The 26,595-nt window shown below is 42.0% G+C and overlaps 1 protein-coding gene across 1 annotated transcript in view; it reads left to right on the top strand.

Annotated features, from left to right (window-relative positions):
• FNDC3A (fibronectin type III domain containing 3A) overlaps positions 1-26,595 on the top strand; it is a 262,911-nt gene that overhangs the window by 63,094 nt on the left and 173,222 nt on the right. The window lies entirely within an intron of this gene.

Raw genomic sequence — 26,595 nt, 5'->3', positions numbered from 1 at the left:
CGAACAGCTGCCTTCGAGCACATATACGGCAATGCATGGGCAATGGCAAACAATCGCTCAGTCTGCGCGCAAATTGCAATAGCGTCCACCTCTGAATTAGGCCCATTATCCACAGTGATCTGCGGTGCATTTTCAACATTTTCACATCTTGGTTCCAGAACGCAGGACATGGACCACCATCTGTTGCACTATATCAATACCTATGCACTTTATTGTTAGTGGCCAACAATAAAAACATTAAGAGCCTAATTAATTTTCTGTGATAAGGAACATTGGCTATGTATAGCCTAATTTATTAATAAATTGTATATTGTCGACATACAGTATTATGCTATATACTGTTTGTTTGTTTGTTTTTCTCCGCATATATGAATTACAATTGAAATTGATCATTAGAAGAGAAGTATATTGTTTTTATTCCATTCATTATTGGATAAACGCCACTTTGTGTTTACACATCCTATTGTTATAATTTGTTGGCCGACATACATGTATTAACTCTGTAAGATTAAAATGAAACGTCTGTTATACCTAATAATAGTATGTAGTAATAGAAACACAGTAGATAAATATATTGATTCTATAAAACTGAAGTGACACAAATTATGTCATAACCTCTGGTGCGTGCATGCACATTGGACCTAAAGGCATAATATTTATAACCGTTACCATGCCTCATTCAGCACCTGGCCAAGCATTATGGTGCGTTCGTGGTGTATGTTAGGTGACACCAACCTAGTGAAGCAGTATACAGTTCACAGTTGGGTGACGAGAGGAGAGAGAAACTTCTATCTATCTATTTATGTATAATCTAACCTCAGACTGTGGGAAGTCTTAGAAGTTTCAGATTTTACTCTGTCAGCAGGGATCCGTATGTCCATTACTATACAGTTGAAACCTTTATCGAAAGTAGGTAATCACATTTAAAACTGGACTGCACTGTCCTTCAGTAGATTTAAAGACTGGAAGTGTGATGTGCATCCCACAGTTGATCTTACCCCAAGCGGCGTCCCTCCTTGCGGTGTCACTTGGTGCGGGGAGGGATGTTGTGTGCGCGGTGTAGGTGCATTCCGCCGTAGAGGGGGCGTGGCCCCACACGTAGGGGGCATGGTCAGGCTGGAAGGGCTTGGCCTTGCGGCCCGAACCCCCGTGGTCCCGTGGTTCTACTGGAAGGGAGGGGTGCGGACTGCCCTGTGTGCAGTGCCAGCTCCCTTAAGGTGCCCATCCACTAGGCGATTAAATTGATCGATTGAACGATAACGATATCGTTATTGTTCGATAATCGTTTGAAAATTGTTTGCAGACTGTTCGAAAATTTCTAAAACAACCAGCGATGCGCGTCCCCGCTGGTTGTTTAGACCTCTATCATCGGGCAAACATGCTGGACAACCTGACTATAACGTCAGGTTCAGCATGTTTGCAGATGATTGATGAGCATGCACCGAATGACTGCTCGTTCAGTGAAGGCACATCACAGACTGACAAACGATTACAATGTCGTAATCGTGCAGTATTTTGAGGTCTGCTAGTGGATGGGCAGCTTTACAGTGTCAGGAGCCGAGTGCTGCACTTAATACTACAGTGCAGCACTCTGCTCCTGTCACTGAGGGGGAGTCTGCACCTTGGTGCCACCCCTCGGCGGGTGACATCTGGATGCAGCCCACACCCCCCTTGTGATGCCACTGCTTACCCCACGCATTTATTGTACTGGTATACACATTGCAACTGCTTTTACAAATGTGGTCTATAACTCAATGATTTGGAATCTACATAACACTAACAGGCAGCTTGTGTGGAAATACTAATAGCTCTGAGGCAGTTTCCCCTTCTCTGATAGACTGTGATAATAAATAATGCATATGCCAAAAGGAAATAAAGATGCTGAAGAAGTGTAATTACTTAGTGATTTCATTTGTTTTAGCTTGCATTTAATATTTCCTCTTTTTGGTACATGCTCATAGCATAGGTTTTTTGTTTTTTTTTTAAAGAGGATTTTTTTCCCATTCATCTGATTTCTGCCCTCTGTAGCCTATATTACATACACAGGTAGCACCTCCAATTATATATATATATATATATATGTCCAGAATGTGCAGTCTGAGATCTATTTTCTTTGTAGCCTATATTACATGGCTGGCGTTGGATAAAACACAGCTATGTCATGCAGTCCGCATTGGATACAATTGTATGTACCCAGGGAGAAGCTTTATGTCTTTTCCCAAAAAGTAACCTCTGCCTACGAGTGGTCAGGATGTGGGCGGTCAAAATACCAACAGCGGCATCCTGACAGTTAGAATCCTAACACCTCGAAGGTAACTATGCTAACCCTATACCTCCCCCTAACCCTCCCCTTCTGCAGCCCCCCCCCCTCAAAGCCTAATCCTAACCCTCCCCCTAGTGCCTAACCCTCCTCCTATCCCTAATGCTTACTGTCTAGATGCCGGTGCTGGTATTCTGAACGCTGGCTTCTCGACCGCCGGCATGCTAGTTGTGTATGGGATCCAGGCAGTCGGGATACCGACAGCGGCATCTCGAAAGTAAGAGTCCCGACACCTTGAAGATAAGTATGGAAACCCTAACCCTCCCCTCCTGCAGCCTATCCCTAATCCCCCCCACAGTCTAACTCTTCCCTCCCCCCTCTGCAGCCTAACTCTTAACACCACCCCCCTCCCGCAACTTTACCCAACCTTCTCCCTAGTACCTAATCACTATCCCTAACCCTCCCCCTAACCCTAATAATTACGGTTGAGATTCTGGCGCCGGGATTCCGACTGCTGTTCTTAGCGCCAGCTTCCCGGCCCCCGGGACACCAACTACATCCCGCCTAATGGTTATACTGATTATTTAAACTATAGATCTTGTTTAGCCCACGAAAAGTCCTGTTTGATCGATTAAAGGGGTAACTTGTCATTTCCGGTTGGCAACTCAGGGGGAGGGGGGCTGGGAGTAGAAATTTCAGCTCCGACGGCTGTGTGCGCCTGAACTGAGCAACAATTTTTCCGTCGGGCGGCATCTCGTGGCCAGCGGTGCACAGCACACTTGAATTCCCCCTATATAGGTAAGAAGCAGCGTTCATTGTCGTGGACTCAAAGTCCTGTTTGAGTGCTGAAATGGGTCACTTTTTGGTAATTTCTGCTCGCCACTCTCGGAGGGGCTGCGAGTAGATATGTCGGCGCCGGCAGCTGCGCACGCCCAAACGGAGCAACAATTCAATTGCTCCATCGGGCGCCATCTAGTGCCCGCCGGCGCACAACACACTTGAATTCTCCCCATAGAGGTGAGGAGCAGCGTTAAACATATAGATAGATAATACACTTGGCTATTGGTTTGCAGTGAGAAGTGACAAACCATTGAGCCTGAGGACGAAGAGCTACTGAGAAATAACTACAGCATATATTTGAACATATAATCGGCTAAAATGTTTCAGGTTACCTATTTTTTTGTTGTTGTTGCATTGACTTGAAGTGTTTTTAAAAGAATAGTTCAAATGTTGTTTCTTAACTTTTGTTGCTATGGAAACAGAACTACTGGGTGGTTTCACGGATATCTATTAGGTTTGCTTTGTCTTTCCATGGCTTTCCGCATACAGTGCTTCAGGCGTTGTGCTTTTTCTAAGGTTTGTTTGTGTGAAAGATAGACTTCATCAGTGCCAAATAATAGAATCTGCTTCTCGTTCTTTTCACTATAGTACTTGAGATTATATCGAGTAACCTCTGAGAACTGGGTCCGTGTTAGTGTACTATGGGATTCATTCATCACAATCTTGTGTGTAATATTGTAATGGGATTGCTGGTTATAGGCTTCAGAGTATTTTTCATAAATAGAGCATACAGAGTTATTTATTGTATTATTCAAAGTCTCATGTAAGCATTCACTTAGGTTGTTGGTACCTATTTATAATTGTTAGTGTTAGCTTAGTGATGTCTGTGTATCTAAATTTAAACTACGCACTCAGGAACAAAGATTTGTAAGGTGCGGAGCTCGACCCTATAGCACTCCTCACAAATCTTCAAGAGCATATAAAATAATGCAAAAATGAGGACAAGTGCCGACAACGACTACTTTGTCAAAAAAATAAATGCTGTTCTGTTTTTCTCTATTATCTTCTGCTGAACTAGTATTTATGTTCTATCTTGTTTTGTTTTTCTATGTGTGCGATGTTTTATGCCATATGTAATTTTGATTTCGTCTTGAGCGGGTACTTTGCACCCTTTGTTATAGTCTTTGATGATCTAGATAAAAATATTTAATGCAAAAATATAGATAAATAAATGCATGTGTATAATTCTAAATTGTTGAGCGTGATGACCTGGTTTACTGAAATTTGAGTCCTGGAGCCCACATTTCCTTCATTATTTGGGGTCCTGGGGTATTTGGTTAATGTGATAGCTTAGTCCTAGAATGATTGTTTCGTTTTTAGCTGATCACAGCAGCAGTATTAGGAACTGCAGTGCATTTTGACACACACAGATAGCTCATACATTTATGCTTTAATTTGATGACAAATGGGCTGATGCAGATTTCTAAGGAAATTGGGAGTATGTTGCTTTCGAACTAATCATATGGAAAAAATAGGTATATTCAAATGCATGCAAAATTGTGCCTTATTGTTATGCTACAACCTCCTGTGTGTACTCTTGGTTTGCTCCTGGCTACTTGGTTTCGCAGCCCTGCCACGCATTGAATATAACATGTTAAAATACATTGAAAACATTTCATTTTTCAACAGTTTAATTATTTTTATAACAATATTTATCTAGTCCAAGTGCTGGGAATTTACCCATTCCATGCTACAGTTACCAGCCACAGTTAATGGGAAGAGGTATTAAAAATGGGCATACTGCGTTACTTATTCAGTCTAGATTAGGCGCATAGCACTGACATTTGTCCTTGATGGCAAGGAACATTTTGGAATGGAACCTAACACATGACAGCCCAGGATAGAATCTTACATTCCTACAGTAAAACATAACACATGGCATGGAGGTCAACACAAGAAAATTGTGTAAATAACATTTTCTCTAGCCTTATCACAAATATTTTAACTTTTTTACTTCTGTTTAGTTCCTGAAATGATTGTTTTATAAGTGTATGGTTATTACTAGCTTTATAATAGGAAAAAACAAGTATTCACTAAGCTAGAAAGTGAGCAGTATATTCAACTATACCATAACTAAACAGCCCATTAATACTTTTCTGCAGCCTGTTATAATATAATTGCCTCTTTTAAGTCCCGCTTTCCAGTAATTATCCTGCACACTGTCTAAAAACTAATGATGATCTGAGTAAATTGGATTAAGTGATACAATAAACTATTCTCGCACTTCTCCTCATACTGGGATTCAGTTTATTTGAGGACAATGAAGATCATTTTTCACTCTACAGTAATCCTAAAGCACCGCACTGAGCACTGGGGCTCAATATCTTATTTTTAGCTTTCAGGGAATGGTGAGCTCACAGTGCTGCCTAGTCCATTCCCCTTGCCAATGGGCTAATAAGATGCCCACCCACATATGTCCCTTAGCTCAATAACATGTTTATGACTCACTCTATTTGTAATGCACAATTGGTTTACTTGCAAGGTTGAGCTGTGTAAGAAAATTAATTTAGCGTAAATGGCGGTGGCGCCAGTGCCTTCGCTGCAATCTTTCCTCTTTGTGCTACTGTTCCTTGTCGTTTATAGTAGGGATCAGGTTTAAATATTAGTTCTATGATCATTGTTCTGTTTCAAGTGAGGTTGGCTAAGTAGAGAACAATGGCGTGTTAAAATAGGGATCAATAAATAATTCACATTTCAGGTTAAAGGTAAATGTAAGGGCCAGATTATGCGTTTTTTCTTGGTCATTATAGAATAAACATTTACACCTTTTATGTAAATATATTCATAAATGTATATGTAATGCTTCCACTATTTCACATGTCACAGCCTGTTATCTATTGCATTGCAGATTGTCCTGCTCTGATCCCATATTCATGGGTGTCCTTTAGTAGCTCTGTGTGTAGTCATTGAGTTTTAGATGTTACACTAAATATGTGTGCGCTAGCAGTAGGCTGGCTCCTGGGATTTCTCCTGCATTGCCTCTTATTGCAGGTGAATATATATTCACTGTACCACACAATACAGATGGGAATGTAACTGCCATGCAATCAGCCAATGGGTAGGGAATGATTGATTCAGTTACCACCCAACACACTGGGGAACGTTTATGAAAATTGATGTACAAGAAAAATTGGGTGACTCCCATTATAGAAACCAGACAGATGTTTTCCTTCATTTTCTAAAGTGTTCTAGCAAAATGACAATTTAATTGGTTCTTGTGAGCAATACCACATATTTCCTTGTGTTCACAAGTCATGCAGATGGTAGCTAGTGATAGCTGCACATTAAATGAGCTCTTAATATTATTTTCACCTATATACAGCCTCTGAAAATTACACAATAACAAGGTTATTTCAGGGATCTACAGGATTGATCTCTCTGATCTCAGATACTGGGTCGCTGAACTCATTTGCTGTTGCCATCTTTGTTTTGGCTGCTCAATCCACTGAGCTCAGCTGTGAGTGCCCTCGGCCATGTGACTATGCTGAAGAAACTGCCCACCCCATTAAATATTATCAACCATCTCCTTCTCTGCCATGCACTAACTATATTTGTTGTCTATCCACATTCTCTCAATACCTACCACAACTCATCCACCTTCAGCAACATCTCTCACATGACTCCATCATGGGCCTACATTTACATTCTCTATTTCTCCTATGTACTTTTAGCACATATCTCTCCAACATCCTTTGAACTGCTTTGTTTCCTGAACCAACCAGCCTTGCTGATCTACACAATTCTAAATATTCTCTTGTCCGCAGATCATCCTCCTACCAACTGTGAGGGACATTCCCATAACTTGGTCTTGCTCTTGCTACTGTTCCATCTCTGGTTTCCGCAACTTGGTTGTCTCACTCTCCTTCAGCCTCCTGCCTCCCCTTACCTCATACTGTTTCCACCCGCACCCAAGTCCACGTGCACACTGCAGCATCTAAATGCTCTAGACCTGATCTTTTTAACTAAAAGTATTCCCCTGCTCTATAACAAACCTGCCCTGGCAATGCAACCCTAGACAAGGCAGCTTCAGCTATGTTGATCCAAGCCTCCACCATTGTACAACAGACCTGCAACCAGCAAAAGTGCTTCCATTCTGCTGAGGACCATTAGAGAAAATCCTGGTCCTATGTGATCTGTGGCCACTTTGAAAGTACACATGGAAGGTCAAATCTAACAGATCCTTTCCTTTGGGAATCTGGATTGAATGTTTAAATCCATACATTTTGGTGATCTGTAAGACCATGTGTACATGCAGTTTCTCTAGAGCAAAATCCATACATTTTGGTGATCTGAAGACTTCCAGGTTGATGGAATCAGAGACTGACCACAAACAGTGATCATTTTGGGTCCCGTACTCTCTAACGCAAACCTGACTAACCTGTGGCTCTCTGACTGTCGTGAAATTACAAGTCCTAGCATACTCTGCCACCGATCAGCCGGTAAAGCATACTGGAACTTGTAGTTTCACAACAGTTACAGAGCCACAGGTTGGCCTGGCCTGCTCTATAGAGTGCCTTTGCTGCAGATTGACCACACTGCCCAGCTTTATCACTCTTTGATGCTGGATGCCAGCCGTAAGCAGGGGATTACAATGCCACATTTTAGTTTTTCTGTCAAATGAACTATGCTAAGGAAAATGTCTATTGTCCTGTATTAAAACATTTTCACAAGAATAATCCGGATAGTTATTTAATCCCATTACATGCAGTTGTTTATCTTGATCTCTTCTTAATTTGTGTAATTCATGGAATATTTTGGGTTTAGAAGACATTTTTACATAAGGTGTAGGGAAAAGAATGTGAAATATGAATGTTACAATTGTCTCTCCTGCTAAGTGATATGTAGACAGGTTCTCGTCTTTTCAGACAGTAAAGACGTTTTTTCTCTCAAGCTACTGTTTGTATGCATTGCAATCTAAATGTCACTATCTTATCTACTTTATGCACATTTCCCTCTAAGCTTTCTTTAGATTTCATTTCAAGACATCGGCTAAGAGTTTAACAAAGCTGTTTTAGCGAGAATAAGAAGGCTCAAAATCTGCTTCAAACAAGGAAAGTTAGCAATCGCATAAAGTATTATGACAAAAGACTGAAAAGATACTGACAATAAAACTGAAATTGTGACACTTCTATAAATGTAAATATGCTAAAAGCTCTCTTTACACTGCACATATAAGGGTCTATGTTTTAAACCTTGGAAGATAGAGTGGACAGAGATAAAGTACCAACCAAACAGCTCCTGTCACTTTAAAGGCAGTGTTTGAAAAAATTATAGGAGCTGCTTTGTTGGTACTTTATCTTTTTTCAAGGCTTAGTACATAGACACCACAGACACCACAGACACCACAGACACCACAGACACCACAGACACCACAGACACCACAGACACCACAGACACCACAGACACCACAGACACCACAGACACCACAGACACCACAGACTCTCTTTATCGTCATACATACAGACATTTAGTGGTGAATTATATATGAAACAGTTATTTATATAGCGCCTACATATTCCACAGAGTTTTACATGAAATATTTAATCCTTTACACAAGTCCCTGCGGCAGTGGAGCTTACAATCTATATCTCCTGCCAAACGCTACACATTTGCACTAGTGTTAGTTAATCAGACTCCAATTAATTGCAGCATGTGTAGTGAAACCAGAGCACCCAGAGGAGTTGCACACAAACATGGGGAAAACCTGTACAGGCCTATTTCCGCATGATTACCTCAAAATTAAACTACACTGCTTATTTAGTGGCGAAAGTGTGTAAAGTTGGGTACACTCTATACAGCTGTATCTGCAGATGATGGTCGTTCATACACACTGAACGGCCATCATCTGTGTCTAGCTGTGGGTCTCTGCTGCCAGGGGTTGTCGGGGCGTGTCTCAACCGGCAGGGAGCGTCCAACCCCCTTCCCGCGGCTGCCGCTGTGTGTGCAGACATATCTGTCCATTGGCTGTGCAGCACAGACAATGCGATGTGTCAGTGGACGACGACGTTCACAGACCTATAGCAGGTACACACTGGCCGACGGGCAGCAGGAATATTGGCTGATCAATTGATCGGCCAATATATCTGTCAGTGTGTACCCAGCATTAGGCTTCGTTATCAGAGCAGGAGGGCAGGGGGAATGATAAATAGCCCCGAAATCTGTTTTAAAAAAATGAATAGGAACGTTGGTTTTTGGGCATTTATCACTATTTTGATAATTAGGCCCAACAGACTTCACACTGATAGGGCCTTAATTAGAATTGAAACAATGACTAGAAATGTTAACCACTGTTCCACCAGGCTGCCCACATAGAGATAAATGAAGGAGAAGATCCCACTGATGCTTCCCTCCTTCTGTTTGTGCTACTCGGTGAGGGTGATTTACAAACCAGAACCTAAATCAACCAGTAAGATGCTGGAAATTATTAAGCTCATATGTACTTATCCATCCAAAGATGATTTGCCAGTAATAGGAATAGGGAGCAAAAACAGTAACAAAAAACAAAAGCGAGTGATCCATTCATTGTACAATGTTTTTGCTGGTTTCATTCACTATTATTATTTTTTTGTTATATCTATGCTAATATTATAAGAATTTTGTGTCTATTTGTTCCAAGTTGATGCAAAAACTACTGAACCAATATTCATGAAATCATCATTTTGTAGTGGAAATGCCTAGAAATGGGATGTAGTCAGCATCCTGATGTGCGGGATGCCGACTGTCAGAAGACCGGCGCCGAAATCCAGACAGGTCGGGATACCGGTACCAGTATCCCGACCGCCGGCATCCCTAAGGTAAGTATTGGGGTGTTAGAGGGAGGTTAGGTTGCGGTATTAGGGGGAGGGTTAGGGTTAGGCAACGGGGACGTAGTGTTAGGTTTAGGGTGCGGGGAGGGGGAGGTTTAGGTTTAGGCACTAGGCGGGGAGGTTAAGGTTAGGCACCGGGCAGGAAGGGTTAGGGTTAGATAAATACTTACCGCTGTTCTCTATGGGTGTCCAGATTCTGGCTGTTGGGATGCCGTTGTTGGTATTGTGACCAGCGGCATCCCGACAGCCGGGATTTCATACCCAACCCCTAGGAAAAAAACTGCATTTTGTTTCATTGTAATCCATAAAGTTCAAGCTGAGCAATAACGAAAACAAAATTTATTGACATCAATGTAAGAGTTAGGTGTGGGCACCATGAGTGCGGCCGGTAAGGGGTTGGGGGAGTTATGCTTTGGGCCCGCGGTCAACTGAATAGGATGGGCTACATAGCAGTCTGTGCACAGGGCACACAGTGACATTGGTGTGAGTGGTGGGTGAATAGGATGGGCTACATAGCAGTCTGTCACAGGGCACACAGTGATATTGATGTGAGTGGTGGGTGAATAGGATAGGCTACATAGCAGTCTGTGCACGGGGCACACAGTGACATTGGTGTGAGTGGTGGGTGAATAGGATGGGCTACATAGCAGTCTGTCACAGGGCACACAGTGACATTGATGTGAGTGGTGGGTGAATAGGATAGGCTACATAGCAGTCTGTGCACGGGGCACACAGTGACATTGATGTGAGTGGTGGGCGAATAGGATGAGGCTACATAGCAGTCTGTGCACAGGGCACACAGTGGCATTGGTGTGAGTGGTGGGTGAATAGGATAGGCTACATAGCAGTCTGTGCACAGGGCACACAGTGATATTGGTGTGAGTGGTGGGTGTATAGGATAGGCTACATAGCAGTCTGTGCACAGGGCACACAGTGACATTGGTGTGAGTGGTGGGTGAATAGGATAGGCTACATAGCAGTCTGTGCACAGGGCACACAGTGACATTGGTGTGAGTGGTGGGTGAATAGGATAGGCTACATAGCAGTCTGTGTACAGGGCACACAGTGACATTGGTGTGAGTGGTGGGTGAAGGTGCTGCTGTCACCAGTCTGTATAGCGCTGCGGGTGATGTGGGCCACTCCCGTGACTGGGCCTTTTATGCAAAGCAATACAACTAGAACACCTCAAATAAAAAACAATGTTGGCAGAAACTATTTTATTGTGGGAGAATCCACAGGGCAAAAGCTGGTTTAGATTAAGATTACAGAGCATTCAAGAAGTATAAATGTGATAATGTCAAGAAATGAAAGTTATTTCATAACATATAAAAAGAACAAACATGAAGTTTTTTTTACTGAATGTGTATAAGGCTGAGGTGGGAACACTGTAGAAGAAAGTGGGTGAGCGTGATTTGCTCAGGAGAATATACAATCAGAAGACGAGGGGCAAGGCTGTACAAGGCGGAGGTCAGCCTAGAGTGGCAATGTGGTCAGAGGCAAGCTGGGCTGACGAGAAAGGAACTAGGTGGGATACTGGTAGGCTTTGTTGAATGGGTTTATTTTAAGAAAGTTTTAATACTGCCATGCAGAGTGACAAGTTTGGGAATAGATGAGAAAAGAGCAACCTGTTTGCAACAATGTACAATCCAATGCTATGGGGCGAAGCTGACCAAGTAAGAGGTCAACACAGTGAGAATATGGTCAGAGACGAGCTGGAAAGCTAGAGGGACTTGTAGGCTTTTGATAAATGGGATATTTTTTAGGGAACATTTCAAACGTTAGAGGCTGGTAAATAGACCCAGTTGGACGTCGCAGTGTACTATATAAATGGGAAACTGCATCTGAGAAGTCTTGGAGGTAGGATATGGTTATCAACTGGTGCTGATCAATTTGCAAAGCAAAAAGAGTAGGTGCCAGTTTGATGCAAGATGATGTTGGAGATATTGGTGAGGGAGGCTGAGGGCTTTGTGGGGGAGCCAGAGTAGGGATAGGCAGAGCAGTAAGTTGGAACTGGATCTTTGGGAGAGGGAAGTCAGTCTCTTAGCGTATGCTGCATATTGTAAACTTTTACACAATTGAGTATTTAGCCTCTGATCAAGATACCCATTCCCCCAGTTCTGCAGCACTGCCATGTTTGGAGGAATCAGTCACAACTTGCCCTCGTAGCGATGTTGCTGCAGCTAACAAACACACAGAAATAAGTGGTTCAAGGTCTCTGTAAAGGAGCCAGGTGGTGGCAGCAAGTACTCTCCTACAACCAGTGTGTAGTTGGCACTCGCAGTCGGTGACAGAGTACCACCAACTAGAGTGGTCAGAAATAGCAGGAGAAAATTGCATCCCAGACTCATATAAGGGGCCTATGTATCAATCTGTTTGTTACATAAAATTATGCAGAAACTGCAGTTTCTGCATAATTGTATGTATTGCTCCTATGTACTAATAGCACAATGCAGGAGATTTCACAGAAATCTCTGGCAAAGTGCTAATTAGCAAAAATAAACCGATATCCCCATTATTATCAAAGGGGACTACGATCTGACTCCTATGTACTAAACTCCAAAAAGCAAAGCTTTTCGGAGTTTAGCCCCAGTAGTTTACACCATCTTCAGATGGTGTAAACTACTGTAAGGGCTATTTCACACACGCTGGTCTTTACCGGCCTGCAAAAAATAAATGCAGGTATTTTTGCCGTGTAGTAATTTTAATTATGTATGTAAACTGATGGGTCGTTTCAGACGGCACGGTCGCCGTGTTACAGCCGGGAATATCCGTTGACAAGGATGGGTGCCGTGCCGTATCCATGCCGCCACGCAAGTCAGTGAAGCACAATTTACAATGTTCCCTTTCTCACACACCGGCTTTTCAGAGCTTGTACCCGCCCACAGCTCCATCTGCTGCTGCGCATGCCTACTACAGTAAGATAACTAACCACAACATTAAAAATGGCTCAAAGTCCGTTGCATGTGAAAGGAACTGATTGCCGGCCGTTTTAGACAGATTTTTGCCGGCCGGTGAAAACCGGCTGGTGTGACATAGCCCTAAGCCTATGGGGGGCTTCCAGGTGCAAGAGATCAATCTTTCGATCTCTCCCCCGCAGCCCCTGGCCGGCTCCGGAATCTGACGCTGTGTGCATGCGCAGTGTCGGCTTCCCCCGGAGAAGTCTTTCACTTCTGTGATAGTTTTCCATAATTTGCCGGGGTTATAACTCGCAGGAACAGCGGTTACCACAAACGCTGTCCCTGCGAGTTCCCCTTTGTACATAGCGGGGATATTTTAATTTACTATTAAAATATCCCCTGCGAGTTGGATACATAATAATCACGGCAGTACTGCGATTATTAGTACATAGATACAGTACCTAGGTCCTCACATGTTGAACAACGCATGTTTTTACAACTCTGGGGGCTTTACAATTCACTGTGCTGTGCTGTTGGTCCCCTCCAAGAGGTTCCCTTGGGAAACTTTTTATATGAAACAGGATTATTGCAATATATGTTCATTAGCCTAAATATTAGTTAGAATAAATGCTGCCATCAGTCCAGTGATGTCTCTTAAAGCCCCTACACGCTAGACGATATCTTGGGCGATTTGGCCGTTTCGGATGCATCGGAACGACAAATTGTTCATATCGTCCAGTGTGTACGCACGATGCTGGTGCCGACGCGTGCTCCCGTGGATCGTCCGTCGCATCCTAAGATCTTTTGTACATGCAGAAACATCTGAGGATCTAGCTAGTGATGCCATGCTGCCAATGCAGCATGTCCCCCGCTAACCCCCCCGCCGTCGCTCTGTCGCTGCATGACGGATCCAGTGGGGTGCCAGCATCGGCATACACACTTGCCGATGCTGGCACCCCACTGGGTCCGTCATGCACGATAGATTGGATGGGTACACATCGTCTAATGTGCACCCAGCTTTAGGGTAACGGATATTCATGTTTGTAACAGTAGTAAACATAGAAACACAGTAGGTCGTTATTCTCCTGATTGATGACTTGCTGTGAAAACCAAGATTTTGGTTGCAGCTTCATGTCATAGGTCGACTCTTGACCCCACGATAACACAAAGCAACTCCCCAATCCATTACCACTGCTCCTCCTAGAATTGTGTGAGGTGAATCACTTGTGTGTAATTGGTCATTTCCCATCATTATTGTAATGTAATACATTCATTACACAGCTGACCTATGATCACTGGTTCAGTCACAGTAAACAAGAATTTGGAGAGTTGTCCATAGATTATTATAGTAAAGCTGTGTTATGAAACCTCAAAGTCTTTTAAAACTGTGAGTTCCGTATTTCGTTTTCATCGTTCTGCAGTATCTTTTAAATGTTCTCAATGTGTATTATTCTTATGGACTCCAAGACCAACCATTTAATTTGGGTACAGTTGATATTTTTAGTATTAGTATAATATAAGTAATACATCTGAAAGTTGACTTATGAAGTTAATGTTCAGCAAAGCCCCAATTGGGCCTACCTGTGCATATGCTGACCCGCGAATGCTCGGATTAGGTCCGCGCTTCGTTTTCCTCAGTATTCATGGGTCCAGTGCACGAGCAGGAAATCCCCAGTCAGGGCCTGTGCTCCTCCATGCTACATGCAATGGTGGTAGTTCTGGGAAGACCGGTAACAGTGTAGTGTGTCAGTTTTTGTGGCTTCTTATTGGTGACCCAAGTAAAACACACAGGCCTCCTGCAGTTTCACCGCTTTTAGCATGGGCTGTGAGAAAGAGCACATGGATAGTTTTTTAACAACACCCTACTGTACCTGTGCGTGTGGCTCTTCCTTAGCAGATGATAGTATCAAAAGGTAGTAGTTTCCTAAAATAAAAACCATACTTCTGTGATCCTGCCTTTGGTCCCTAGTATAAATTGTCTTCAAATCTGCTGCTACTCATTGCCTTTATCAGACATAGGTTTACAGAACGGGTCATTTTCTCTTCTTGAATTTGAGGCTTGGGGGAGATGTATCAAGTTTTGGAGAGAGCTAAAGTACCAACCAATCAGCATCTAACTGTCATTTTACGGGCTGTGCTTGAAAAATGACAGTTATAAGCTGATTTGTTGGTACTTTATCTCCCTCTACTTTATCTCTCCAAGGCTTGATACATATCCCCCTTAGTGTGATACTGTAAATAAGAATAAAGTAATGACATATTGACCAGAAATGATCTAGGAACTCTGTAACGCTGATTCCTTGAAACAAACCTATATAAATTGGCTTCACAATGTAATATTTGAACATGGTTTCATTTTGAAAGCGGTTCTTCGCCATGGCACCAGGCGATGTTGATGTTGGGGAGGCACAAGGCGATGTTTGGGAGGCATCGGGAAGTGTTAAGGAGGCATCAGGTGCAGTTGTTTCAGTGCCTGCGTAGCTTATAGAGGGCAGATGTAACCGTTCCTAGTCCAGTGTTCAGGACAGCTCTGCAGGGAAAATGGGAGAGGTGAAGGAGACATGGAGGCATCACATGCGGCGCGGAATAGGTGGTAGAGCATATGTTGGAGCATAGGAGGACCATTGGGATGTCAAGGGGCAGTACATGAGCACGGACCGAAAAGAAGGGCTGCAAGTGAATTATGTTGGGGTTCCCCAGTTCCAGGTTTTCTTGCGCTGCGTTCAGGCAGGGTCACCACGAGCTCATATTCAGGGGCCACTGGCCCTTGTTGGGCGCAATCTGGCTCTGTAGATGCACTATGGGCTGATGTCTGGGTGGAGCTGGGCATTGTTGGACCAGCGACGGACAGTATTAGGGAGGCCCCTTGTCGATGTTGTGGGGACACCGAGCGATGGTGAGGAGGTTCTGGGTGCTGTTGGGGTAGCAGTTGGGTGCCAGGCGATGTTGGGCCGCTATATGCTTCTGTTGATCCTCCCTGCGGCTCTGGAGAATCGCCACTTGTTTTGAGGTAGGAGGCAAAGGAACAACTTTGTCACAAACAAAAACTGTTTTGTAACCAGCCATAGTAGCAAAGATATGGCAGTTACCTGTCTGGAGGGATGATTAAATAGGAGCTGTGACTTTACAATGGGTTTAGGTGAAATCACAATGGGCTGAGGTGATGGGCAGGAAAACAGGTGAGAGAGGTCATAGGTCACCGGGTGACCGATATCTAGCCCAAATGATCTAACCCTAAAGTGGCAGACTAGATGGGCTAAATAGTTCTCATCTGCCATCAAATTCTATTTATCTATTTTGAGTAACAACATATGTATTATTTTGTAGCAGCATATGTATATTTTCTTCCTTTTTTTAGCAGCAATTCAAACAACTGCTACAAATGTAATTGACACTATTGTAATCTTACACAAAGGTGCTGCAGACTGGCTATAGCCGTAGTAGTTTTGGTAGAGATGAATTGGTTTGGTGGGAAAAGAGCTGTCCAATGTCATTTTACTGATAAACCTTAAGGCCAAGCGACACAAGTGTATGGGAAGTGCAATATGTGTCCGGGTTCTTGAACCCCGTTTTCATCCATTCTTATTGATGTATTCTTTTAGTATAGTATCTTTTTATTATAGTATTAAATACATACAGTACATCCACTAGATGGTAATCTCTAATGAGCAGGAACCCCCGTCTTATTGCTTGCACATTTACATTTATTTTGTCTAGCTTGTGTGCCCCTGTTTTAACTAGTACAACAGACTCATCCGCTGTCCGAGCGGCTGATTGGTAAATTATAAACACTAATCGGCCGCTTCATGTGTCTGGGCTGACATCATAACTGGGCAGGCATTTAAATTTGTCATTGTTGGTGGTTCCTGCAGCCAGTGTACAGTTGGTAGACGGGTCGTCCGTACACACACAGCCAAATGCTGTACTGCAGGGCCGACCTGATATGTCTGTGAACTACATCGTTCACAGACATATCAGGTGTACATACCCGCCGATGCACTCACGATATATTATTCATCGATCGAACTAACGATATCTAGACAAGTATGTACCCAGCATTAGCCATACAGTGTTTTCACCACTATCTGTTGCTACAGTGCACTGTGAAATCATCAAAAGTGATACAATTATTATGTCAATTTGCTAGGAAATGTTGACGTAAAGGACAACTAATCCTAAAATACAAGTTATATAAAAAGTAGCTACTTATCCTATTCACAAATACATTGTAATAGTTTCTATATATCAACAGACATGGAGGGGATTCAATTAGCCGCTATAACCCGTTTATGAGGGTAAATGCGACTTCGCATTGTCGGACATGAAGTCTTCGCTATTTATATAGCCATACAAGTCAACCTGCAGTAACTCTCCATAGGATTTAATGCGGATTTCTGTACGCATCCATTGAGCAGGTGGAAAGTTGGAGAAAGTTCCTATTTCAGGGGAAGAATGTCAGGACTTGGTTCCAATTTTCTGCCTCCCCTTCCCCTCTGATTAATTAGGCATTTAGGCGTTTTTCATTAGTTCAATTTGCCCAGTATTTACATTCCATTTTTGGGTGATATTCGGCTAAATGTAGAATAATGGGTTAAAAGATGCAGGACAGGTATATGGGTTGCTGTATGGATGGGACAGGTGGTTTTAAGCTTGCATGTGGGAGCTGCATGTGTTTTTAAACACATTTTTAAAAGCGGCTTAAAATAACACAAAAACTGGCTTTTTTATCTTTTTTTTCACTGTTATTAAAAATACAAAATCAGCCATTTGACACCTTTTAAGAGCCCCAAATACTTTAGCTTTGGCCACTAATAGACTTCTATAATTTTTTTGTAGCACAGCTGATTCCCCACTTTTCCTTACACTTAACGCGGGTATTACCAGCCAGCAGAATTACTGTGTTAAGCGAGAGCGCGCATACGCATGGCAAGTAAAATGACAGTGTGGTATACATGTTAAGTCAAGTTGCAGTACACAAAGATTTTACCGCAGCTAATTGAATTTGACCATAGAAGTGTCTGAGATGTGTTTTTAGCTGGAGTGTAGTTGAGTGTACGCACTAGACGACTCGCAAAAGATGCGATGTCGTCAACGATTTCCCTTGAACTCCCCCGGCAACTCCCCTGCACTCCCACACAAACGATATCTTGCATAAACTGTCCAATCTGACAAACGATCTAACCAACAACCTTAATCTTGTTAACGAGATTGGCAGATCTTGCATGCTGTAGAGATTTAAAGATGCGATGTACGACCCGTGGGGACACTCATTGGCATAGTTATTGTGATATTTGGACATATTTTACACGATTTGGTCTAGCTCTAGCATATGAATTCCCTTGTATCTTTTAATGGTTTGTTTACACAGGCTATGAATAGCATGTTACTGTAGATGTAGACTTATGGTGCATACACACGGTCAGATTTTTCCTTCAGATCTGAACGATAACGATTTAAAAATCGTTCAGTTCATATCTGAAGGAAAATCTGACATATCTGACATGCCTGAACGATGGACAATGAACGATGCGCGTTCCCGTTTGTCAGATAACGATATCTGACATCTGATGTGTTTGCAGTCAGACTTGGACGATTCCATTCATTTTAATGCAGTCAAAAATCGTTCAATCGTTCAAAACTTTGGTAAAATCGTTCAAATTGTTCAATCGTTCATCTGACAAATCTGATGGTGTGTATGCTCCATTAAGCTGCATACACACACAACGATTTTGTTACCAACAATTTTATGAACGATTTTCTGTCAGATTTTTTAAAGTGTAATGAACGATTTTTTTGAACTACAAAAGTTTTTTGCATATTCCCTTACTGAAAATCGTTCAGTTGGTCAGTCTGACTGAACTGCAAACTACAAACGTGAACGCGCATGAACGATAATCGTTCATCGTTTTAACTCAGAAAGTGAACGATTTTTTCAACGATTGAACGATAAACGATATAGTTAATCGTTCAAAAAATCGTTGTCTGTGTGTATGCACATTTAGATGCACTTGAGCTTTAGACCCATTCTGTGTAATATGTTTCTTATGAGGACAATAAGCAGTATAACAGTAATGAACAGTACTTTGCACGTGTGTAATAGGCAATCGGGGTATGTTGTTGTTAGTGTTTTGCATGCATACTGCACACGCCCCACACAAGCCTTTTTTTTTGCGAGAGACGTAAATTCCTCCACAAGTCATTACACTGTCTTTGTCCTGCTCTTATGTCTGTACTGTGTGCTTTTGGGTGAATGAGAATGGGTCACACAAGTTCACAGTAGAGCAGGTTAAGCAGTGTTGCTTATTGCTGGCCTGTTTTCCTTGTCCCCTTTGGCACCTACTAGTAACAGCGGTTAGTCTGCCTCCTGCGTATTTTACTGGAGATTCTGCTAACATCTGGGCAGGGGACAGGCAAAGGACTGCTGGTTTAATACGAAATTTATATCCATGAATGGCACAAACATAAGCAGAAAAAGCCTTTTTTTTTATCCAGAATATTAATCTTCTTTACTTACCCCAAACCTGACAAGGTTCGCTTAACTGAAAGCTATTTTTAGGAGTATAGAAAATTAGCTTGTATCATTAATGGTTATAAATCACATTGCTTGCGGCTGGTGTTCGCTGCTGATGGTGGAAACTAGTGTACTTGAAGCTGATGACTGTAGCCATAGTTCCTGCCATATGCTGATTGATTGATTGTGCACTTTTAAAAAGCCACATTTTCAATTAAACAACATTTTTTTCTTGCATTAATTTTGTTCTGTACTTAGAGTAGGGAGATTGCAGAGCTGGGGACTGTGTTATCGAAATGGAAGGATGGGACCCGAAACAGGATGCAGTTAGCATCCCGACAAGCGGGATGCTGTCTGCTGGAACCCCGGCATCGGAATCCCGATCACCGAGACAACACCGGTGCCGAAATCCCGACATGACTCGGGATGCCGACGTCTGGATCCTGGCAGACGGCATCCCGATTGTAAAGACATCGGGGAAAGGTAAGTATCAGCCGCGGGGGGGAGTGACTTGCCAGATGCACACATAGTGACGTTCCTTTAGTGTTTTCTTCCAAAGTGTAATAATTAAGGTATGACAATGGTTCACAAACTCTGTCCTCCGGAGACCATACATATCATGTTTTCCAGGTCACCCAGCAGGTGCACAGGTGTCATTACTCACTGACACATTTTAAAAGATTCATGGTTGGTGCTAATTATTTCACTTGTGATTCTGTGAGGAGACCTGGAAAACATGCACTGTTTGGGGTCCTGAGGACCGAGTTTGAGAACTTGGAAGCTATGATTTAGTATATTGTATGTACTTATACCCTGATCGCTTAACTGCCTGATGCATTCCGTATAGTCTATTAAGGTTTATATAGAAATTACTGTACATCTATACCATTATAGTAACTTAACTAAAAAAAAAACACCTGTGTTACTTTTCCTGTGCCTGAGTTTAGTAGCATCCTTTATGTCCAGTGTGAATATAGCTGTACTTATAGCTTGATTAATGTTCATCTGTATTTTAGAACCATGGTTTCCTTGCAACTTATAAAATAAAATTGATCAATTTATATTTTAATATTTTCTTCAACTCTGTTTTTCATACACTCTTAAATTAAAAATCCAATTACCCAAGGCCAGGTGGATTTTGGTCATATTGACCAGAAAAGGTGGACAGAAAATAATTACATCTGCATATACACAAGGGCGTTAGCCATCCAACATTTATTATTCAACCCAGTTATTCTACCTACTCTGCACACAACCATATCTGTCTTCCAGGGCCGTTCATTGTTTATGGCAATCAACAAGATGACATTGGCACAATGGATCTCCTCTAGGGCAAAACGGTCAACAAATAACTCAAATCATTCCATTTGTTTTCTCTACCATCACTGACTGACCCATTTGTATGAATCTGACCATTTGCACTTTGTTCACAGCATTTCTGTTGCAAGCTGCTCACCCAAACTGACTACCGTGGTCCTGCTGCGTGGCCAAAGAGCAGAGCAGGACACGAGTGGCCAAATGTATATGATGACTTCCAGTGTCACTGTGGCTTGTTGCGACAGTTGGAAGACTGCGGACACGGTTTGAATGAGTCTGGCATAAGACTTTTGCATCCAGTATCACTATAAAATAATTCAAGATAGTGGAGAATTACTCAAAAGTAATGGTTTGAAAATGTTTTCTTATATTATTGGGATATGATAGAGAGCATTTTGGCTATTAAGTTTAATATATATATATTTAGCTATTAACCTATATCTAGCACCTTATAGAAGATAAGTAGAATCTGATTGGTTGCTATGGACAACATCTCCACTTTTAAAAACCTTCATCTTAGTAAATATACCCCTGTTACTGATACTCTGCTCCCCCCCCCCCCCCCACACACACACACACACACGCACACACACATGCACACCCCTTGCCCCCTTTCAAACACTGCTACTGCTTCTCCTATTGCTGTCTCATATGGGAATCCCTGCAACAATCACACTTCACCATCCAGTGGCCAACAAACTTCTGGAGTGAGCTTCTTACTGTACCTGGTTGCTCCTTCTTTGCCATCCCACCAGAATCTTCACTCTCATTTTCCTCCCTTTTCTAGTCAATGCCAACTATCTCTTATTTCCACTCCTCCACCATGTTGCGGTCATCTATCCCTCCCAGAGCCCAGTTTCCCAATTCCTTTACAATTCCCTGGTTGTTTCGCTGACCTGCAAACTCTAGGTGATTTAAGATCTCCTACTGTCCCATAAACTCCTTATGCATAGTTTCTCCTATGGTCTCTTATATAATACATCATCTCTCACTCTTTGTGATGGACTTTTGTTCTTCCATCCTTGATTTACCGTATCTCCAGCTACTCTATCTCTTCATTTCATGGTGTGTTTTGTGTTGAAGAGTATTGCAGTTTTACAATTTTTTTTTATTTAAACAGGTCAAGAACCGGTGGCTTGGCAAGCTGTGCCATTTAGTGAATTTACCACTTTGTAACACTTTTTATACAGACTACCTCCTCTCTTCTACACCATTCAGTCCCTGAGCTTTCACAGTTCTGTTCTCTCCTGGTTCACATAATCTCTCTCTGACAGCTACTTCAGTGTCTCTGATTCTAACACATCCTCTACTCCTTTTGTCTGTTGTCATCCCGCAAGGCTTAGTTCATGGCCCCCTGATTTATTATCTTCATATCTTTTCTCTTGGTGAACTAATATGCTTTTCAGCCTTCAATACCCCATGTATGCTGACTATATCCAAATCTCTCTCTTTCTCTCTTTTGTGTTGCTGAATGCCTCTTTGCCATCTCCACTTGGATGGCATAGAGGCATTCAGCCATCTCCACTTGAATGGCATAGAGGCATTCAACCATCTCCACTTGGATAGCAAAGAGGCATTCAGCCACCTCCACTTGGATGGCAAAGGAGATGCCAGTACCAGACCGAGGAGGATGCTACACACAGCTGTATAGGCAGCAGGGTGCATGCCCTGTGGCACTGTAGTAGTGATACTAGCCAGATGCAAGAGTCGTGGTGCAGCAATGGTGCCGTCTCCAGGACCCTGCGCAATGACACTGCTCGCACACCCCTAGTTACAGCCCTGTGCAGGTACTTTAATGAATGAGTGTCAGTAGTAATGATTCGAATGGGATTGAACCTTATCCTCCCTACTGTCACTTGCCAATCATGCATATTTAGGAATTTACTTAATAGAATATTATTAATGGTTAGAACATTGTCATTGTGGTTGTGCATGGAAACACCCACTTTCTTATCTCTGTTATCTTCTGATCTTACGAGGTCCTTGAACTTTAAAACCTATGTCTTTCTGTAAGTTAATAAAATCTTTCATAAGTAGAGTATTTTCGCCATAAGCTTGATTTTTAACCAATTACCTGGTTTTGAGATTTGCCAGATTCAAATACCTAGGAAGATATGTCAGCCTACTCCTGAGTGTTTTTCATGGGCTGTTTAACCAGCACTAGCCTTTGGTACATTACTACTCTACATGATGATGAACACAACTTAGACACTTGTCAAACTGATGCTTTATAGACCACTATGACAAACACTGTGCCAGTGCTTATGCCAGTTTTAAAAATGTCAGATGGACCTAAAATGCATCATGCTCCAGCAGAGTCTTCTGCTAAGAATATTTAAATTTTATTAATTATAGCAGGGTTTCATAAACCATTGGGCACTTGCAGGGGTGCCATGAGTCCAGGAACAAATAAAATGATGGTCAATGTGATAGGCACAACTAGTGATGGTAGCTGCCAATCATAAAATATGTGGACAACCGAAGCACGGGATGTGGTCATAATACCAACAGTCGGTATGCCGGTGCTTAGAATCCCTACACCTGTCAGAATCCCAACACCGGCATCCCGGCCAGTAGACACTAGGGGAGGAGTTTAGGTTTAGACAGCGGGGAGGGCAGGGTAAGGTTTAGAAGTAGGGAGAGCAGTAGGATTAGGATACTGACAACAGGTGTTGGTATCCTAACCATTTTGCGATCTCAGCATCTGGATTCTGACCGTTGGGATCCAGAGCACCAGCATCCCATACCCAACCCAGAAGCACAACCTGTGCTGACCTCTGTCCACTGCCGAAACAGACTACAGTGGACACGTGAGCATCAGAAATCGACCATGGAGCAATGGAAGAAGGTGGCCTGGTCTGATGAATCATGTTTCCTTTTACAAAATGTAATGGCCATGTGTGTATGCTTTATTTACCTGGGTAAGAGATAGTACCAGGATGCACTATGGGAAGAAGGCAAGCCAGCGAAGGCAGTGTGATGCTCTGGGCAATGTTCTGCTGGGAAACCTTGGGTCCTGGTATTTATGTGGATGTTACTGTGACACGTACTTTCCACCTAAGCATTGTTGCAGAGTAAGTACACACCTACATTGCAACGGTATTCCCAGATGGCAGGATAATGCGCCTTGCCACACTGCAAAAATTGTTCAGGAATAGTTTGAGGAACATTAATATCAGAAAATGGAAGTAACTAGCGCCTTTAGATTGCAGCTTGGTCTCACTCCTGGGAACACCAATCCTAAAAGGTCATATGATATACAAACCACAAATTGGAGTTGTTCCCAAAGCACAACCTTTACCGGAACCTGAGACTGTAATGTCTCATAAATATTCAAGAGTTCTTTACGGAATGAGGAACTCTTGAAATTTCTCCTCTTGCTAGGTGGTTTGATCCTATCATGCACGTAAGATGTTTTGACATGGATCCCACTCACCAAATGGGTATAATAGATGTTCCTTGAAAGGTTTCTTTATACACCAATCTTATATTCCATTCAGTCCCTCATATACTTGTCTTATGAAACAGGACTCACCTCAGCACACTTGTACCATTCACATAAAGGTTTCTTTAAGGATGTGAATACCCAGCGATTTCCTTATTAATCCACCAAAATAGACTCTCCTTCTATTCTTGTTGATAAAACGACATTTATTCCATAAAGATGATATATATAAAAATAGCAAAACAAAACAGTCACTAGATGGTAGATGGATGACCTTATAGACTGAAAGCCCAACCCCCTTACTCAACCCTGGCACAGCAAGGAGTAAAAGCTCAGATGAAAACTGGTCACAAGGAAAATCAATCCATCAACCATATGTGCAGTCTCCCACCATCAAGGCATTTCAGACATCTGTCCTTCCTCAGGATGTGGTATGACCAGCACAGAAAACTCAATTTATACTCCTATCAATGATCCAATTTTGGTGCGCTAATAACCCATATTATAGCAAAACAAACCCTTAATTTACAGTATAAAAACAAAGAATGCCCAATCTAACAATTAGTATTACACTTGGTGGTCAAACATATTATTATCGTAACACATGAATACATAAAATATGATAAAATATCTTAAAAGTTCTTAAATAAAGCACATAAATATCTATAAAACCCGGAACATCCCTTCCCCTTTAAGGTGTCCCTACTATTTGTCAGAATCTTCCTAGAACCTAGAATGTATAATAGAGAGAATCAGGAAAGGAGATAACAGAGAAGTTACCAATATGATAGGACCCAGGGTGAACATCTTTCCTATATGGATAGGAGAAATAGAAATATGGGAAATTATTAAGACAGGTGGGATCTAGGAGAAGGTCCATACAGATCTGCCCCACATTATGAAAAACAGAAGGGACAAGAAATGTGGTGTAAAGGAAATAGATTTCAGGTGTTAAAGAAAACAGGAGATTTTTTAGAGAAAGGGAACCAATGATTAGACTACAAATACGTAAACATTAACATAGATACTAAAAACCGGCTTAATAAACGTATAAGAAAAACCATGAAGGAAAGTATACTTAAGGGGAAGACTATTAAAAATAAGGATGATCAAAGTAAAACTGGCAGTGAGATTGATCAGAGGACTAAAATGTACAATATAAGTGATTATCAATTAAAAAAACATGAATCCGATGTACTCCTGTGTACATCAAGAAATAGTTTATTAATAAATAATTACCACATCACATTTAATTTTAATTGTTTTTGACATATTTATTGTGAAATACGAAGAAATGTAGATGATATCACTGTGTTTTTGTCTTAATTACATAATAAAATAATAATAATATCAAACAATAATAGAAACAAAACCATAATTATTGGAAAAATCATTAATATCTTGTTTTTTTTTTTTATTTCAAACTTCGTTTTGTTGCTTTTTGCTTATAAGCTTTTTCTGTGTCATCTCTGTGTATCATCCAGCAGTAGTCAGTCATCATGCTGACGTTCCAACGACCCTAGTATCTTCTTTCTACATCTTTAATGTCTTGGTGGAACTGTTCACCCTGTTCTTCACTGTAGTCTCAGAGATTATTCGGGAAATGCTCAATATGGGAATTCAAAAAATGAACCTTTAAACTCATATTACAGCCAAGGTTTCTGTAACTATTAAGCATTTCCCTGACAATTTCTCTGTAGTTTGGATCCTTGACATTGCCTAAAAATTTTGAAATCACTTGTACTGGTTGAGTGGTGTGTACTGTACATGTACTGTGTGTGTGTTTGTGTGTATGTTGTGGTAGAGAGGGGTTAAAATGAGTCGGCACAGGGCAAAACTGGGTTCCACCTTCGCCAGCTCACCTTGTAGTTGTAGTTGTGTGTGCAATGTTCCTTTAGACAGTATGGGGTTTAGGTCCTTTGTAAATTTTAGCTCCAGGACCATGTGGACCTTAATCTGGCACTGGGAGGGGGGAAGTTTTATGACTAGAACTGAATTGCAACGTTCTATACTACCAACTGATTTCATTTAAGACACTGCTTTATAATAAATGTAGGCAGAGTACATTTATTACTTTAAGAATATGAAAAAATTACATTCATAAATACACGTTTTGCAGAAAATTTGATGTGATATTCAAAAATTGGGAGTCATAGATTTTTGGCTTCTGAACACAAAAATAAGTATCACATAAATTTGTTAAAAAAGCTTTTTCATCGCAGACCTGTGTTATAAGAAGTTTAATGGGAGACTGTTGTTTTTAAGTTACAGCTGATGTGACATCACTCTATACCAGCGGTTTTCAACCGGTGTGCTGCCGTGGCCGGTTGTGAAGTGTGCCGCGGGGCTGTCAGAGCCACCGGGCACATTTTACTGTACTTCAGCATCCCGGGCCGCTGAGCTCCTCTGGGAGACTCAGGCGCGACCGGGTAGTGACCTGCAAAGATGCGGCGGCGTGACATCACAGGTCACGCATGCCGCGTTGTCCACTGCCCTCCAGCCCGCTCTGCCAGCCAACG

The sequence above is a fragment of the Taudactylus pleione genome, unplaced genomic scaffold, assembly GCF_031769625.1.
Source record: "Taudactylus pleione unplaced genomic scaffold, aTauple2 ptg000089l, whole genome shotgun sequence".
Lineage (NCBI taxonomy): Eukaryota > Metazoa > Chordata > Amphibia > Anura > Myobatrachidae > Taudactylus > Taudactylus pleione.
This window is presented reverse-complemented; position numbering and strand designations above follow the sequence as displayed.